The 14,358-nt window shown below is 33.7% G+C and overlaps 1 long non-coding RNA gene across 8 annotated transcripts in view; it reads left to right on the forward strand.

Moving 5' to 3' along the window:
• Positions 1–14,358, forward strand: part of LOC106634982 (uncharacterized) — a 109,569-nt gene that overhangs the window by 79,232 nt on the left and 15,979 nt on the right. For 6 of the 8 annotated variants that reach the window (XR_008625881.2, XR_010112766.1, XR_008625879.1 and 3 more), the window contains one exon: positions 258–290. The exons of the other annotated variants lie outside the window; for them this stretch is intronic. This is a non-coding gene — a long non-coding RNA (uncharacterized LOC106634982). The remainder of the gene's footprint in view (positions 1–257; positions 291–14,358) is intronic. 8 annotated transcript variants of the gene reach the window in all.

Consider the following 14,358-nt stretch of genomic DNA (forward strand, 5'->3'; position numbering starts at 1 on the left):
CTGAAAAGCCACAGAGGTGGAGCTGTCCAAGACCATGGGAACAAACCTCTTGCATCAGTATGACCTGGATGTGAGACAGAGTCAAAGGAGATCATTTTGGAGCTTTAAGATGTGACTGCCTCACTGGATTTTGAACTTGCGTGGGGCCTGTAGCCCCTTTGTTTTGGCCAATTTATCCCATTTGGAATGGCTGTATTTACCCAATGCCTGTACCCCATAATATCTAGGAAGTGACTAACTTGCTTTTGATTTTACAGGCTCACAGGCAGAAGGGACTTGGCCTTTCTCAGGTGAGACTTTGGACTGTGGATTTCAGAGGTAATGCTGAAATGCATTGACTTTGGGGGGACTGTTGGGATGGCATGATTGGTTTTGAAATGTGATGACATGAGATTTTGGGAGGAGCCAGCTACCACTCATATGGTTTCGCTCTCTGTCCCCACTCAAATCTCATCTTGAATTGTACTCCCATAATTCCCATGTGCTATGTGAGGGACACAGTGAGAGATAATTGAATCATGGGGGCAGTTTCCTTCATACTGTTCTTGTGGTAGTGAATAAGTTTCACGAGATCTGATGGTTTTATCCAGTGAAACCCCTTTCATTGGCTCTCATTCTTTTTGTTACCACCACCATGTAAGAAGTGCCTTTCACCTTCTACCTTGATTCTGAGGTCTCCCTAGCCATGTAGAACTGTAAGTCCATTAAAGTTCTTTCTTTTGTAAATTGCCTAGTCTTGGGTATGTTTTTATCAGCAGTGTGAAAATGGACTAATACATATTTTAAAATAATACATTTAACTCATCTCCTTACTTATTCTCTTTTGTTTTGGAGATGATGCTTGGACTGAAGCATAGGTTTAGATTTCAGACTGTAATTGCTAGTGTGGACATGCAGGGTGTGATATATGATGTTATAGGGCTTCAACTATTGAACTGAGAATTTGGTAGCAATGTAGAGCTGATAAAGGTTAGATTTTCATTTTCAGTTGTTTGTTTCTAGCAATTTGCTTAAAAGAGTGTCTCAAGGCTGTAGTATCAATTGCACCAATGTTATATTGCTGGTGCCTCCTACTACATTTAGGAATGTATTGCAGTAATACAGATGTAATATGATTACATCCTGTATTGGGGTAGGCTTAGAAAGAAAAGGTGAAAACAATCACATTTATGGTAATTTAACTTGAAATCCGAACATAGAAAGTACACAAATAAAATTATTCAAATTTTTAAAAAATAACCAACAATTATAATAAAAATGTAGTAATGTATGATTGTCCTATGGTGATAGTGTGATCTGAATGCCTCTACAAAAATTGGTTAAACTTCCAGAGATGACTGATTCCTGATGTATAGACCAGAGGTTCAAAACGTAACAAACAAATATTCCTCTGTGAGATTCTCTCTTGTTGTGAAAACCTAATAAATATAATAGAACAAAGTTGTTTACTACTGAGCAAGTGATACATAATATTTCCATTCTTCAAGAAACTAAAAATTCGGAAAGAACACACATCTAAGGAACATTCTCTCTACCTATATGTCATTTTATTAGTTAGTGGTCAGAGCACTATGGGGCACTGTAGAAAGATATAGTTATGTATGCTACGTTGTTCTGGTATAGTTTTGCTAATAGCTGGGTAACTACATAAAATGGAAGTAGACAAATGGGAATGCTTTCCACTAATTTCTAAGGATTGGGGCTTCGTAATAGTTCAACTAAGTAAAAATTTAAAGAGGATTAAGTACGATTTTGATACAACAAGACACAGGTGGTTTTTCTTTTTCTCAGAGTGTCATTATAGTTATCTGCAGCTTAAATTTGGAGGTAAGTCAATCACTGTATGTTCCTAATCTTCCCGTTTCCTGCCCCCTCCCCCAGTTTCTAGTATTTCTCAAATACATAATCCTATCCCCTAGTTAAGCATCAGTCTCTTCGATTTTATATGTGAGTCTCTGGGAGCCAGTACATTGGCTTTGTGGTCTGGTATTTTTGACATAGAAGCTTCAGGTGAGGAGAGAGTTTTATACAGAAGGAGATAATTTGAGGGTATAAAGATAAAGATGTGAAGAAAGAAATGGTAGACATGAGGAAGTGTTTGATAAAAAAAATTCACACATGAAATGTCAAGGGGATTATGACATGTTTATCTGTAGTTGGCCTAGAGGCATCTCTTGAGAGTTTTTTTTTTTCTTAATAACCTTTACTTCCTTTGACAAAAGTCCTATTACTATATTATAGAGTCCTGGTACTCCATCATACAAATGATGAACAGACAAATTGGAAGGCAAATTTTTAGTAAATGACTCAGTATTCCATCAATCTCTGTTAATATAGTGTCTACCACCTGAATAGATAGCAATGTCAAACCTGACCTTGTTGTCACAAGTGTGTTATGGTGCCAGCCACTTTGTAAATCACGAGCACAGGGTCATCAAATGAAGGCTTATGTTCTCTGGCTGAAGAGTTGTGTAGTCATACTATTTATCATAAAGATCCTTTTATTTGTTCACTTTCAAAAAATAAAATATAATCTGAGCATCTGATTTTTCCTTTCATGTGGCCTATCTCAAAAGAAAAAAACCTGAAATAATAGAGATTTCTCAATTATTAAGAATTTATATGAAATTATTAATCTGATAAATTTTACCCATATACATTTGATTTAACTTGCATTTATATTCAGTGAAGAGAATGGTTTACATACACAATATGCATCTCCATTAAATAAGTCTTTTATTAAATACTATGTAAAACAATCATTAATTAATGCTTACTATGTGCTGCACTGTGCAAAAATTAACTGTAATTATTGCACTCCATTTTACAATATAAGTAGGAACAGATTTCCAATGCAAATACTCAGCTTTCACACACAGGTGAATAGATGGCATACAGCAGATTTTACTGCTCATTAAAACTTGATAATCTTGTCAGCTGTGAGATCTTTTTGTATTGACATTTTGTTTCTGCAAAACGTTTTTCTGAATGGGAGTGAATTTCTATTTCCTGTTTGGGGTAACTCACTACTTACAGTTGTAGGGAGCTCAAAATTGACAATAAGAATTCTACTATAGAAATCAGATGATAATATAAATATCTTGTTTGATGTTCTGAATGTTTGCAATCAAAATTTTACATGTCTATCTGAATAGCTATAGAGGGAAGCAGGAAAACTAAATTACATGTTTAAAAGAGTATAAAAGGGAGCTATATATAGGAAGGATTGCTAGATGGGTTAACAAAATCAAATCTTTCTATCTTCTACAGGAATAGGAATTTTAGCTAGGCACATGGACATCAAGTTGAAGATTACTTTCTTGGACTGGAAGGAAGCAATATACGCTATTTCAGAGTTATGTGGTTTACGAGAAAAGGGGCAGGTTCTTCCTGTTCTTTCCCTATTGTAATTTTGTTGGAGTATGGATGTAATGGTGGGGGTTAGAACAGCCATCTCAGACCTGAGATAAGACCTGCATGAGGAAGCTGGCAAAGCCATAAACTGGCAGGGCCTGTATTATTTGATGTCATGAAACAGATTGCTTCCACTTGGAAAGGGTTATATATTTGCCGTTTGCCTGAGCCACTGCTATTTTTTCATTTTTTGTAACAGCCACACCACACCCTAAAAAATACAGCATCTAAATCATTTCAAGAAAATATCCAAATCTTAGTGAAAGAAAGATTTTTGGGGACCAAATTAGCCAAAGGTACTGTCTGACTTGAACATGTTAATAGTAGATCAGCACCATCCAACAGAACATTCTGAGATGATATAAATGTTTTCCATTATCCAATTCAGCAGCTATTAGCCACGTATAGATATTGGACATGTATATATGATAAGTTATATTAGATTCTGCTATTGAGTTTTCCAAATTGTGCAAATTTGCCTCCCCATTTGCAGTTTATGAAATTTCCATTGTTCCTCCTGCACTCCAATTCTTAGTTAGTACTTTTAATTTTAGCCACTTTGGTAAGTGTGTTGTTTTATTTTAGTTTTAGCTTGTAAATTTCCCTCATCACTAATAGTCTTAGCATATTTTCTTATGTTTAATTGGCTGTTTGGGCGTCCTTTTTTTAAAATTGCTTGTTAACACCTCTTGTTCATTTTTCTACTGTTTTTCTTTTTCTCATTCCTTTATAGAATTAAAAATGAATTCTGAATATAATTCCTTTTGTCATTTATATGTGTTACAAACTTACTGTTCTAGTCTAAGACTTTTCTGTTTGGTCTCTTGATGGTGTCTTAATAAACAGAAATTGTTAATTTTATTGTAATCTAATTTATAAATTTCCCCTTTATTCATGTATTTTGCATTCTATTTAAGAAGACTGACCTTAACTTCAGCCCATAAATAAATTCTCCTGTATTATCTTCTAGTAACTTTTGTTTTGTCTATCATAATTTGATTGAAATAATCCAGATGTTACTTTTACGTACATGGTAAAAGACAGTATTCAAGTATTTTTTTCCCACATGTATATCCAGTCAGCCCTAGCACCAGGTATTAAAAAGACTGCTTCTACAAATTTGCTCTGCAATGCTATCTTGTTGAAACTCAAGTGTTCATAATATACCTGAGTCTAGACTCTTTTCTATCATTGTCTATTTTTATTGAGTTTTGTCTTCATGCTCTATCAGTAATTAAGAGCAATACTAAAATCATTCAGTATCTTTATAGACTGGCCTGGTTTGTCTTATACTTTTGTTAATTTTTGGAATTCTCATATTTCCTCTATATGTCTACCTTATATCATTATCTCTTGTAATTGTTTCTTCCCTACAGCTACCATATCATAGGCCAGCTTTTTAAAAGTTAGATTTACATGTCATACGTTTATTTACTAATGTGTTAGATGTGTTTTCTAACATTTACAATTTCACTCATTATTGTTCATAACCTAAAACCTTTTTTCATATTATTGTAACATTTAGCCCACTTACATTTAATAAATAAATAACATATATTTAATTTATAACTACCACATTACAAAGGGCTATTTGACTCATCTGCCTATGATTCTTTACTTTCTATTTTCTTGCCTTATTTTTATTTAAGTGTTTTAAAAATTGTTGTCATGATCTCAATTTGAAAGTTATGCATTCTTTTCCTATTCATTATTTACCGTAGTATTACTGCATGTCTCCTTAATTCATCAAATATAATGCTAAATTGTGATTTTGACATCTGTCCAGACATTACATCATTCAAGTCTATCTTCTCTTCTTCCAACTTGCATGCCATTGTTGTCACATATACTAATTTTCTTTTAAATATACAAATCATTTTTTTTCAGTAAACAGCCACTATTCTTTTAGATTTTCCAACATAGGTATCCTTTTCTTTAGTATTTAATTTCTTTTTTTCCTCTGAGATTTGATTTAGAATCATTTTTCTTCTAATTCCAGAATATAGATTAGTCTATGTCTCTTAGTTTATATATAACACACACACATATAACTTTTAAATCTTACATAAAGCCCAGGCACTATCTAGACACTAGAAATACAACAGTAAATAAAACAAACAAAATTGCCACCTACATAAAGCTTACATTCTAATCAAGGGAGACATGTGCATAAGTCAAATATAAAGTATATTTTATGAAGTATATCAGGTAAGGCAGTAGAGAATATTCATGAGGAGGGGATGGGTATTCTGATCTATAGACTTTGAAAGCATAGCATAGCCTAAGCATAATAAATACCAGAAAATCCATACCTAGATATGTCATTGTGAAACCAGATTATCAATGGCAAAGAGAAGCACTTATACGCAGATAGAGTAAAAAGCAAATAACTTGCAAAGGAATGACTGTAAGCCTGACAATATACTTTTTTTTTCTTTTTTTTAAATTATACTTTAAGTTCTGGGGTACATGTGCAGAATGCACAGGTTTGTTACATAGGTATACATGTGACATGGTGGTTTGCTGCACCCAATCCATCATCTACATTAGGTATTTCTCCTAATGCTATCCCTCCCCTAGTCCCCCATCCCCCAACAGGCCCCAGTGTGTGATGCTCCCTTCCCTGTGTCCATGTGTTCTCATTGTTCAACTCCCACTTATCAGTGAGAACATGTGGTGTTTGGTTTTCTGTTCTTGTTCAGTTTGCTGAGAATGATGGTTTCCAGCTTCATCCATGTCCCTGTAAAGGACATGAACTCATTCTTTTTATGGCTGCATAGTATTCCATGGTGTATATGTGCCACATTTTCTTGATCCAGTCTATCACTGATGGGCATTTGGGTTGGTTCCAAGTCTATGCTATTGTTAACAGTGCCACAGTAAACATGCATGTGCATGTGTCTTTATAGTAGAATGAGTTACAATCCTTTGGGTATATACCCAGTAATGGGATTGCTGAGTCAAATCGTATTTCTAGTTCTAGATCCTTGAGGAAAAACCACACTGTCTTCCATAATGGTTGAACTAATTTACACTCCCACCAACAGTGTAAAAGCGCTCCTATTTCTCCACATCCTCTACAGCTTTTTATGAGAAAAATGGAAACCAGAACACCTCAGAATAATATCTTTAAACTATTTTGGGAAAAAATTCTGTAAACTTAAAATTATGGTCTCATGATTGCATAAAATATTTTAAGGAGGGTGAAATAAGGGCTTCTATAAATGTGAAAATCTGAGAGAAATTACCACTAATAAATCTTCATTAAGATTTTGAGAAATGTACTTCAGGAATCAAGAGATGCAAAAAACAATGGTAAACAAAGAAATATGTAAGCATTTAAGTTAAATATAAATAAGAATGATCTATCAAAAACAACTTTAAAAATCCACTTTGTGGAGTTAGAAAGGCCAACCCTGAAAAACAGTATTCATATTTTAAGGCAGCGGTGATGACTTAAAATCTTATAAGACTATAACACTTTTCTTTGTAAGAAGATATAAAATATTAACTTTACACTTTGTAAAATTCCACAGGAAATTACAAAGTGTAAACAACAGGATAGAAAAATAGAATTTGTAACTTTAAAACATGTGGTTTGAAAATATGTAATAACATAACAAAGAAACAATTTACAATCAAGAATAAGTGGAAAAAGGAGGGCAGAATTATAGAAAGTAGAAGGCTAACAAATTCATGATACTATTTTAAGTAAAAAAGCAGCAAACTAAAATTATATAAATTACAGGTTTGAGAGAAGACAATGGATGAAATTTGGGGGGACAGGAATATACAGACAATTACAACAATATGGATAATGTTCTATTTCTTATATTTGATGGTGATTGATGGGAGGTTATTTTGTTATTTTTCCATATTTCCATAGTTATACACCAAAAATATAATACTTTAGGAATTTAAAAATTATATGAAGTGGCAATATCTATGATTCAAATTAGAGAAAAATACAACTTGTATGTTTTCTCCTTTTTTTCTCCTCACTTACATGTATTTAACATGAAAATTCCACTCACTGACATTTTAAGTTATTGCACCTGTATTCATATCTTTTGAAGGTACAGATCCTTTCCTTGTACTTTCTTTCTTATTTTGTCTGGCTCTGCCTGAAATGAACAGCTGGCATTTAAATCGACAGCAAATGTGCTTCACTCTACAAAGGCCAAAGATATCAGTCTTCATGATATCCAATAGCCTCTACTGTCCTGTCATCTGTCTTTTCCAAGTGGACATCAGTTAACCAAGACACACATATATAGTAAGGTCATTGATAATGTTTGTCATCAACTCAATTTATAATTTCAAATAAATGGAGTATATCTTAAAAACTAAGCATTAATTTAAATAAATCAGATTTGCCTGTGAGCTTATAAAAATGTAGCAAAGATTCACACATTAAATTATGCGCTACTGAGCCATTACAATGCTGTCTAGATGTGCTATTCTTCTAAATTGAACGACTCAGCTCATACTCTTTAGCCCAGCAAATTCGTTGTTAAAGATACTTCATTTTTAGTTCAAAAACCTGAAAATGAAAGCATATTTTTGCCTGAGGAAAATTTAATATTTAAACAGATTCAGCTTGAGTAAAATCCACATGAAACTGAGGGTTTACTCTTTAAAAAGCCATAGGTTTCCATGTAGAATTTTGGTAAGATACTGTGGTTAGCAATTATTATTATTATTTTTTTTTTTTTTTTGAGGCGGAGTCTTACTCTGTCGCCCAGCTGGAGTGCAGTGTCGTGATCTGGGCTCACTGCAATATCCGTCTCCCGGGTTCAAGCAATTCTCCTCCCTCAGCCTCCCAAGTAGCTGGGATTTCAGGCACACGCCCCCATGCCCAGCTAATTTTTGTATTTTTAGCAGAGACAGGGCTTTGCCATGTTGGGCAGGCTGGTCTCAAACTCCGGACCTCAGGTGATCCACCCACCTCTGCCTCCCAAAGTGCTGGGATTACAGGCGTAAGCCACCATGCCTGACCAGCAAACTTTTCTTACATATGAAAAAAACTACCAATTCACTTCTGGGCTTTCAGTGACAAGGAAAACTGAAGAGATCAAGGTGGTTTAATAAAGATTCAAAACCAGATGCAAATATGATGAATTCACTCAGTGAGCTTTTTGGAAATATACCAGATCTTAACTCCAAGAGGACACCAAGTTTGAATTAATTATTTTAGTTTGAATAAAGTTATTATGCAAAGATAAGTATCACAATAGCTATAAAGCTTGCTTCTTATAATTATTTCTGTATATTGGGTTCCTTTTTATTATAATGAAATATTTTAAGCACACTAAAAATGGAATACTACATGGATTTCCAAGTGCTTACCCTCTAGTTTAAGCAATACAACCTTATAAATATAACTAAAACCTCCTTTATAGGATTTCTCAGTTCCATACTCTCTCCTTTACTCCCTGGAGGTGTAAATCCCGAATTTCATGGTTATCATTCTAGTGCTTATCATATATTTTTATTAAATATGTTTACACCTCAAAATAATTTCATTTTGTATGTTCATAAATTTTATATGAAAGTATGATTCTGGGCCTAATTTTTATCTCAATATATTTTTAAGATTTATTTAGGTTGATGTAATTTTCTCTTGCATTTATTCACTATACATTCATTCTTTGCTTGATAGCTATTTTATATTTTCTCATTGTTACAAAAAATACACAATAAACATGCTTGCACATGTCTCCTTAATATTTAAAAATCAAAACAGAATGGAATGGAATAAGAGAGAAAAGAAAAGAAAATATCTGAATGTATCACATATAGTAAGGGTATTGTTTCACGGACCTTTTTTTTTCCCCTTAAAAAAAAGTATATTTGTATGAGATTGTAGTACAAATTTTTTTTTTAACTGGGAATGGTGGTCAATTTTTTAAAGTACTGCTTTAAAATATGTAACTAGGAATTGAATTCCTTGATAGTAGGGTACAGGCATCTTAAATGGATATTTCCACTTTCCTGTCTAGAATGTTGGTGCCAACTAAATCTCAAAAGCAGTGAGGGCGAAATCTTGTTTGCGTATAGTTTCACCAATGCTTCTGAGACACTGATTGCTTCTCACAGTTTTAACTTGCATTGCCCTCACTGGCAATGAAGTAGATTATCTGTTTTTCTTATTAGTCATTTTATTTCCCTTATCAGTGAACTGCCTATTTATAGTCTTTGCCACTATCTCTTATTTTCTTAACTATTTGCAGTCTGTCTTATTTTTGTATTGTGAGAGATCTTTATCATCTCAGATGTGTGTCCCTTTGATGGCCACCTTGTTCAAACACTTTTTTTATGTAGTCTGTGGTTTGCCTTTTAAATCATTTTGTGATACACAGAGATTCATTTTTCAATGTATTTGAATAGAGTACCACCATTTTGATTTTGATTTTTAAAACACATTATTACAAAATTATTGATTATCTTGCAGTCATGAAGTTATTCTTTTCTGTTTTGTTCCAACATATTTTAATTGTTCACATTTAGTATTTTAATGCCAATAACATTTATCGTTAGTATAAAATGGAAATCCAGTTTATTTTTTATCTTTGAATGAAAGTTTATCTTAGGACCATTTATTAGATAGGTCATTTTCCCCAATTACATTATCCCTAAAATATATTATGAAAAATAATTACAAAAATTGCTGCATCATTAATTGCAGTCTTCTGAACTTGTTCTTTGATAATTCTTTGCTATTTTTTGAATGGTTGCTCTTTCATATAATTTTAAGAATTAGCTTGTCTATGTAAAAAACTCCTTTGATTAATTTGATCTCAATTGCTTTGAATTTACAGATTCATTTTGATGTAATTGATTTCTTATATATAATAATTTTTATTGATATTTAAGAGTTATATTTTGGGGTACAGGTGATATTTTGATGACTGAATATGTGTAATGATAAAATCAGTGTAATTGGGATATCCATCACCTCAACCATTTATCTTTTCTTTGTGTTGGGAACATTGCAATTGTTTTTTTCTAGCCATTTTGAGATATACAATAAATTATTACTAACCATAATTTCCCTACTCTACTCTTGAATGCTAGAATTTATTTTTTCTATCTAACTGTATATTTGTATGCCTTAACCAACTTCTCTTTATTCTCCTTCCCTTCTACTCTTCTGAACCTGGTATCCACCACTATACACTCTAGCTCCATTAGATCCACTTTCTTAGCTCACAAATGAGTGAGAACATGTGATATTTGCCTACCCATGCCTGGCTTATTTCACTTAACGTGATGACCTCCAGTTTCATCCATGTTGCTGCCAGTGGCAGGATTTCAATTTTTTTTTTAACAGCTGAATCATATTCCGTTGTGCAATAAAAGTTTTATTTGAGAGTAGTTTTGGATTTACAGAAAATTTCAAAGACAGTACAGAGAATTCCATTTATTTGTGATATAGTTTGGCTGTGTCCCCTCCCAAATCTTATCTTGAATTGTAACTCCCACAATTCCCATGTGTTGCGGGAGGAACCCAGTGGAAGGGAATTGGATTATGAGGGCGAGTCTTTCCTACGCTGTTCTTGTGATAGTGAGTAAATCTCAGGAGATCTGATGGTTTTAAAAAGAGGCGTTACCCCGCACAAGCTCGCTCTTTGCCTGCCGCCATCCACGGAGGATGTGACTTGCTCCTCTTTGCCTTCTGCCATGATTGTGAGGCCTCCCGGGACAGGTGGAACTGTTAAGTCCAATAAATCTCTTTCTTTTGTAAATTGCCAGTCTCGGGTATGTCTTTATCAGCAGCATGAAAGTGGAAGAATACAATTTAACACCCAGTTTCCCCTGTTATTAACAGATTACATTAGAATGTACATTTGTCAAAAATAATGAACCAATATTGACACATTATCTACTGTAATTAATATTTTATTCAGATTGCCTTAGTTTTTACCTAATCTCCTTTGTTTTTTATTCTAGCATCTCATTCAGAATTAGTATTCTATTTATTAGTCATGTCTCCTTAGCCTCTTCTTGGTGTAACTTTTTCTCAGACTTTCCCTGTTGAAGTTTTGAGAACTTTGAGGAGAACTGGTATTTGGTAGAATGGGTATTTTGTAAAATGGCTTTCATTTTAGATTTGTCAGATGTTTTTCTCAGGCATAGACTAGAGGAGTGAGTTTTGGGGCAGAAGACCACAGAGCTAAAGCTAAAGCTAAAGCCATTCTTATTACATCATGCCAATACTCCATATTATCAACCTGACTTATTTTTTACCTGATCTCCTCACTGAAGTATTTTGTCAGATTTTTTTTTTTTTTTTTTTTTTTTTTTTTTACAGCAAAGTTCCTCTTCCTCCCCACCCACCTTGCATACTGTATTCTTTGGAAAGAAGTCACTCTGTGCAGCCCAAATTAAGGAAAGGGTAGTAAGGACAGAAAATCTACTCAATTTATTTGACATTTTTCTGCATTGAAGACTTTTCTGTTCTGCTTTATTCATTTATTTATTCATTTATTTATGTCATTATGGACTCATGGATATTTATTTTACATTTTGATTATAATTCATCACTACTTACTTTATCTTCTTGCTCAAATTTTTTCAATTTTAGCCATTGGAAGCTTTTTTCCATTGGCTCTTTTGTTTCTTTGACATACCCCATCATTGTGTGTGTGTGTGTGTGTGCTTGTGTGTGTGTGTGTGTGTGTGTGTGGTGTGTGGAAGGAAGGGCAACTACTTTCGTACTTTATGACACTACACAATGCTGTAGGCTCCTCAAGTATATTACCTGCCCTAGTCCTAGAACCAGCCTTTTTCTCAAGGAGCCCTGGTTCTTTTCATTGGATAATGTGTTCCATGTGCTTAGTGCAACTGAAGTCTTTGCTTCTCATCCCTCCACTTGTAGAACAAGGAAATACCTGTATATATACTTACCTGTGTTACCTATCTATAAATATTTATCTGTTTAGTCACCTGTATCTATATGAATGTAAACCTGAGTTTCTATTGATCCCTTCAATGCTAATCCATGCCACATGGATCATTCTAGCTTCTTCTCCTTTCTTATCTGTAAACTCCAATGACACCAATGATAGAAACCTAGCTTTCATCATTAACCACCCATTATTTGTTTTATTACAGTATATATGTATAGTATAGAATTATTAGAGTTATTAGAATTAGAATTAGAATTAGAATTATTAAGTGAACCCCACGGTACACAACTTTATCAACTAGTGTACAGTGTTTGTATACTGCTACTTTTACCTTCTTTGAGACTTCACTCATTTTCAAAATTACTTAGGTCAGCACCTTTTTACCCCATCCCCTTCAGTGATGTTGTTTCATACGTTTGTAATATATTTAAATTCTCTTGTAATTGTCTACATTCCATTTTAGGTTATCCCCATATCCTAAATGCTTGTTTAAAACATTGCATGAATTGAAGTTCACTCTTTGTTATGGGAAGTGTTTTGGGTTTTGACAATGCAAAATGTCACTTAGCATTACCTTTCAGTATCATAGATACCATAGCATTTCTGTCATTACAATACTATACAGATGTTTCACCACTTTAACAATTCTCTCATATTTCACTAATTCAAACGGAAAACCACAAACATGTATAAACACGTACACATACACACACACATCCCTGGTAAACACTGGTATCATTCCTTTTATCACTGAATAGTATCCCAATGTACAAATGTAAAACATTTTGTTTATATATTATACTATTTAAAGGATATCTTGGCTGCTCCATTTTTTCATGATTATGAATAAAGCTTCTATAAAAACCCATATGCAGATTTTTGCATGGATATGTTTTCAAATAAGTTGGGTAAATACCTAGGAGTGCCATTGCTGAATTGCATATTAATACTCTGTTTAGCTTTGCAAGAAAGTGCCATACTCTCTTCCAAAGTGTCTGTACCATTTTGCATTCTCATCAGCAAAAATGAATGTTCCTGATGCTATGCATCCTTACTAGCAATTGATATTGTCAGGTTTCTGTGGATGTATGTCACTCTAATAAGTGTGAAGTGGTATCACATTGCCATTTTGATTTGTATTTCCCTAATTACAAATGATGTTGAGCACATTTTCATATGCTTATATTTTTATTGTATATCTTCTTTGGTGAGGTGTCCATTCAGATCTTTTGCGTATTTTTCAGTTAGGTTGTTGTTTTCTTATGGTTGAGTTTCAAGATCTTTTGTGTATTTTGGATACACGACTTTATAAAAAGATATGTGGTTTGCAAATATTTTCCTCGTAGTCTGTGATTTGACTTTTTATTCTTAAATAACTCATTTTAATTTTAAAATTCATTTTAAGGTATTAATAAGATAAATGTGATAACTACTTTTTATGCTATTGACTACCGTGTTCTCCATTTTAGCAAAGTGATGTTATTATTGGCAATGCATGCTAATACAGTGACAGCTGCTGTAATTTTTAAGTATCTTCCAGGTCTCTGGAAGACCTTTAATCAACTTAGTCTAGTATAATAGTGGCTAGCATTGGAAAACCTTGATAACATCCATAAGTTCAAGCAATGTTTTCAGCACTTTCTTGTGTGTGCTAAGCACTTAGGATATATCAGTGATCAAAATAACATAGATATCATTCTCACAAAGTAGCAGTGGAATAGGGAAGAAAGATAGTAAATAAGTAGTCACAATGTGAACTAATGCAGATGCTCAGAGAAGGTGAGAAGCAGCTTTTATTTACCCCACACTATAGCTGTCAGTATCCAATGAAGTAAATAGAAACAGGACGTAGAGAAAGAGCTGAGCAGCAAAATGAAAAACTAAGTCCACCTAGAGCTTAGGAAGACCAAGAGGGATAAAAGGACAAGGGACGGGGCAGTGTTATTGGTGTCCAAGATTATAGTCACCTGGGGGAAGCTTGATCTGTAGTGGAAGTCTGGTGGCAGCTGGAACCATAGAAGAGATGCAAGTG

Source organism: Pan paniscus, chromosome 6 (genome assembly GCF_029289425.2).
Source record: "Pan paniscus chromosome 6, NHGRI_mPanPan1-v2.0_pri, whole genome shotgun sequence".
Classification (NCBI taxonomy): Eukaryota; Metazoa; Chordata; class Mammalia; order Primates; family Hominidae; genus Pan; species Pan paniscus.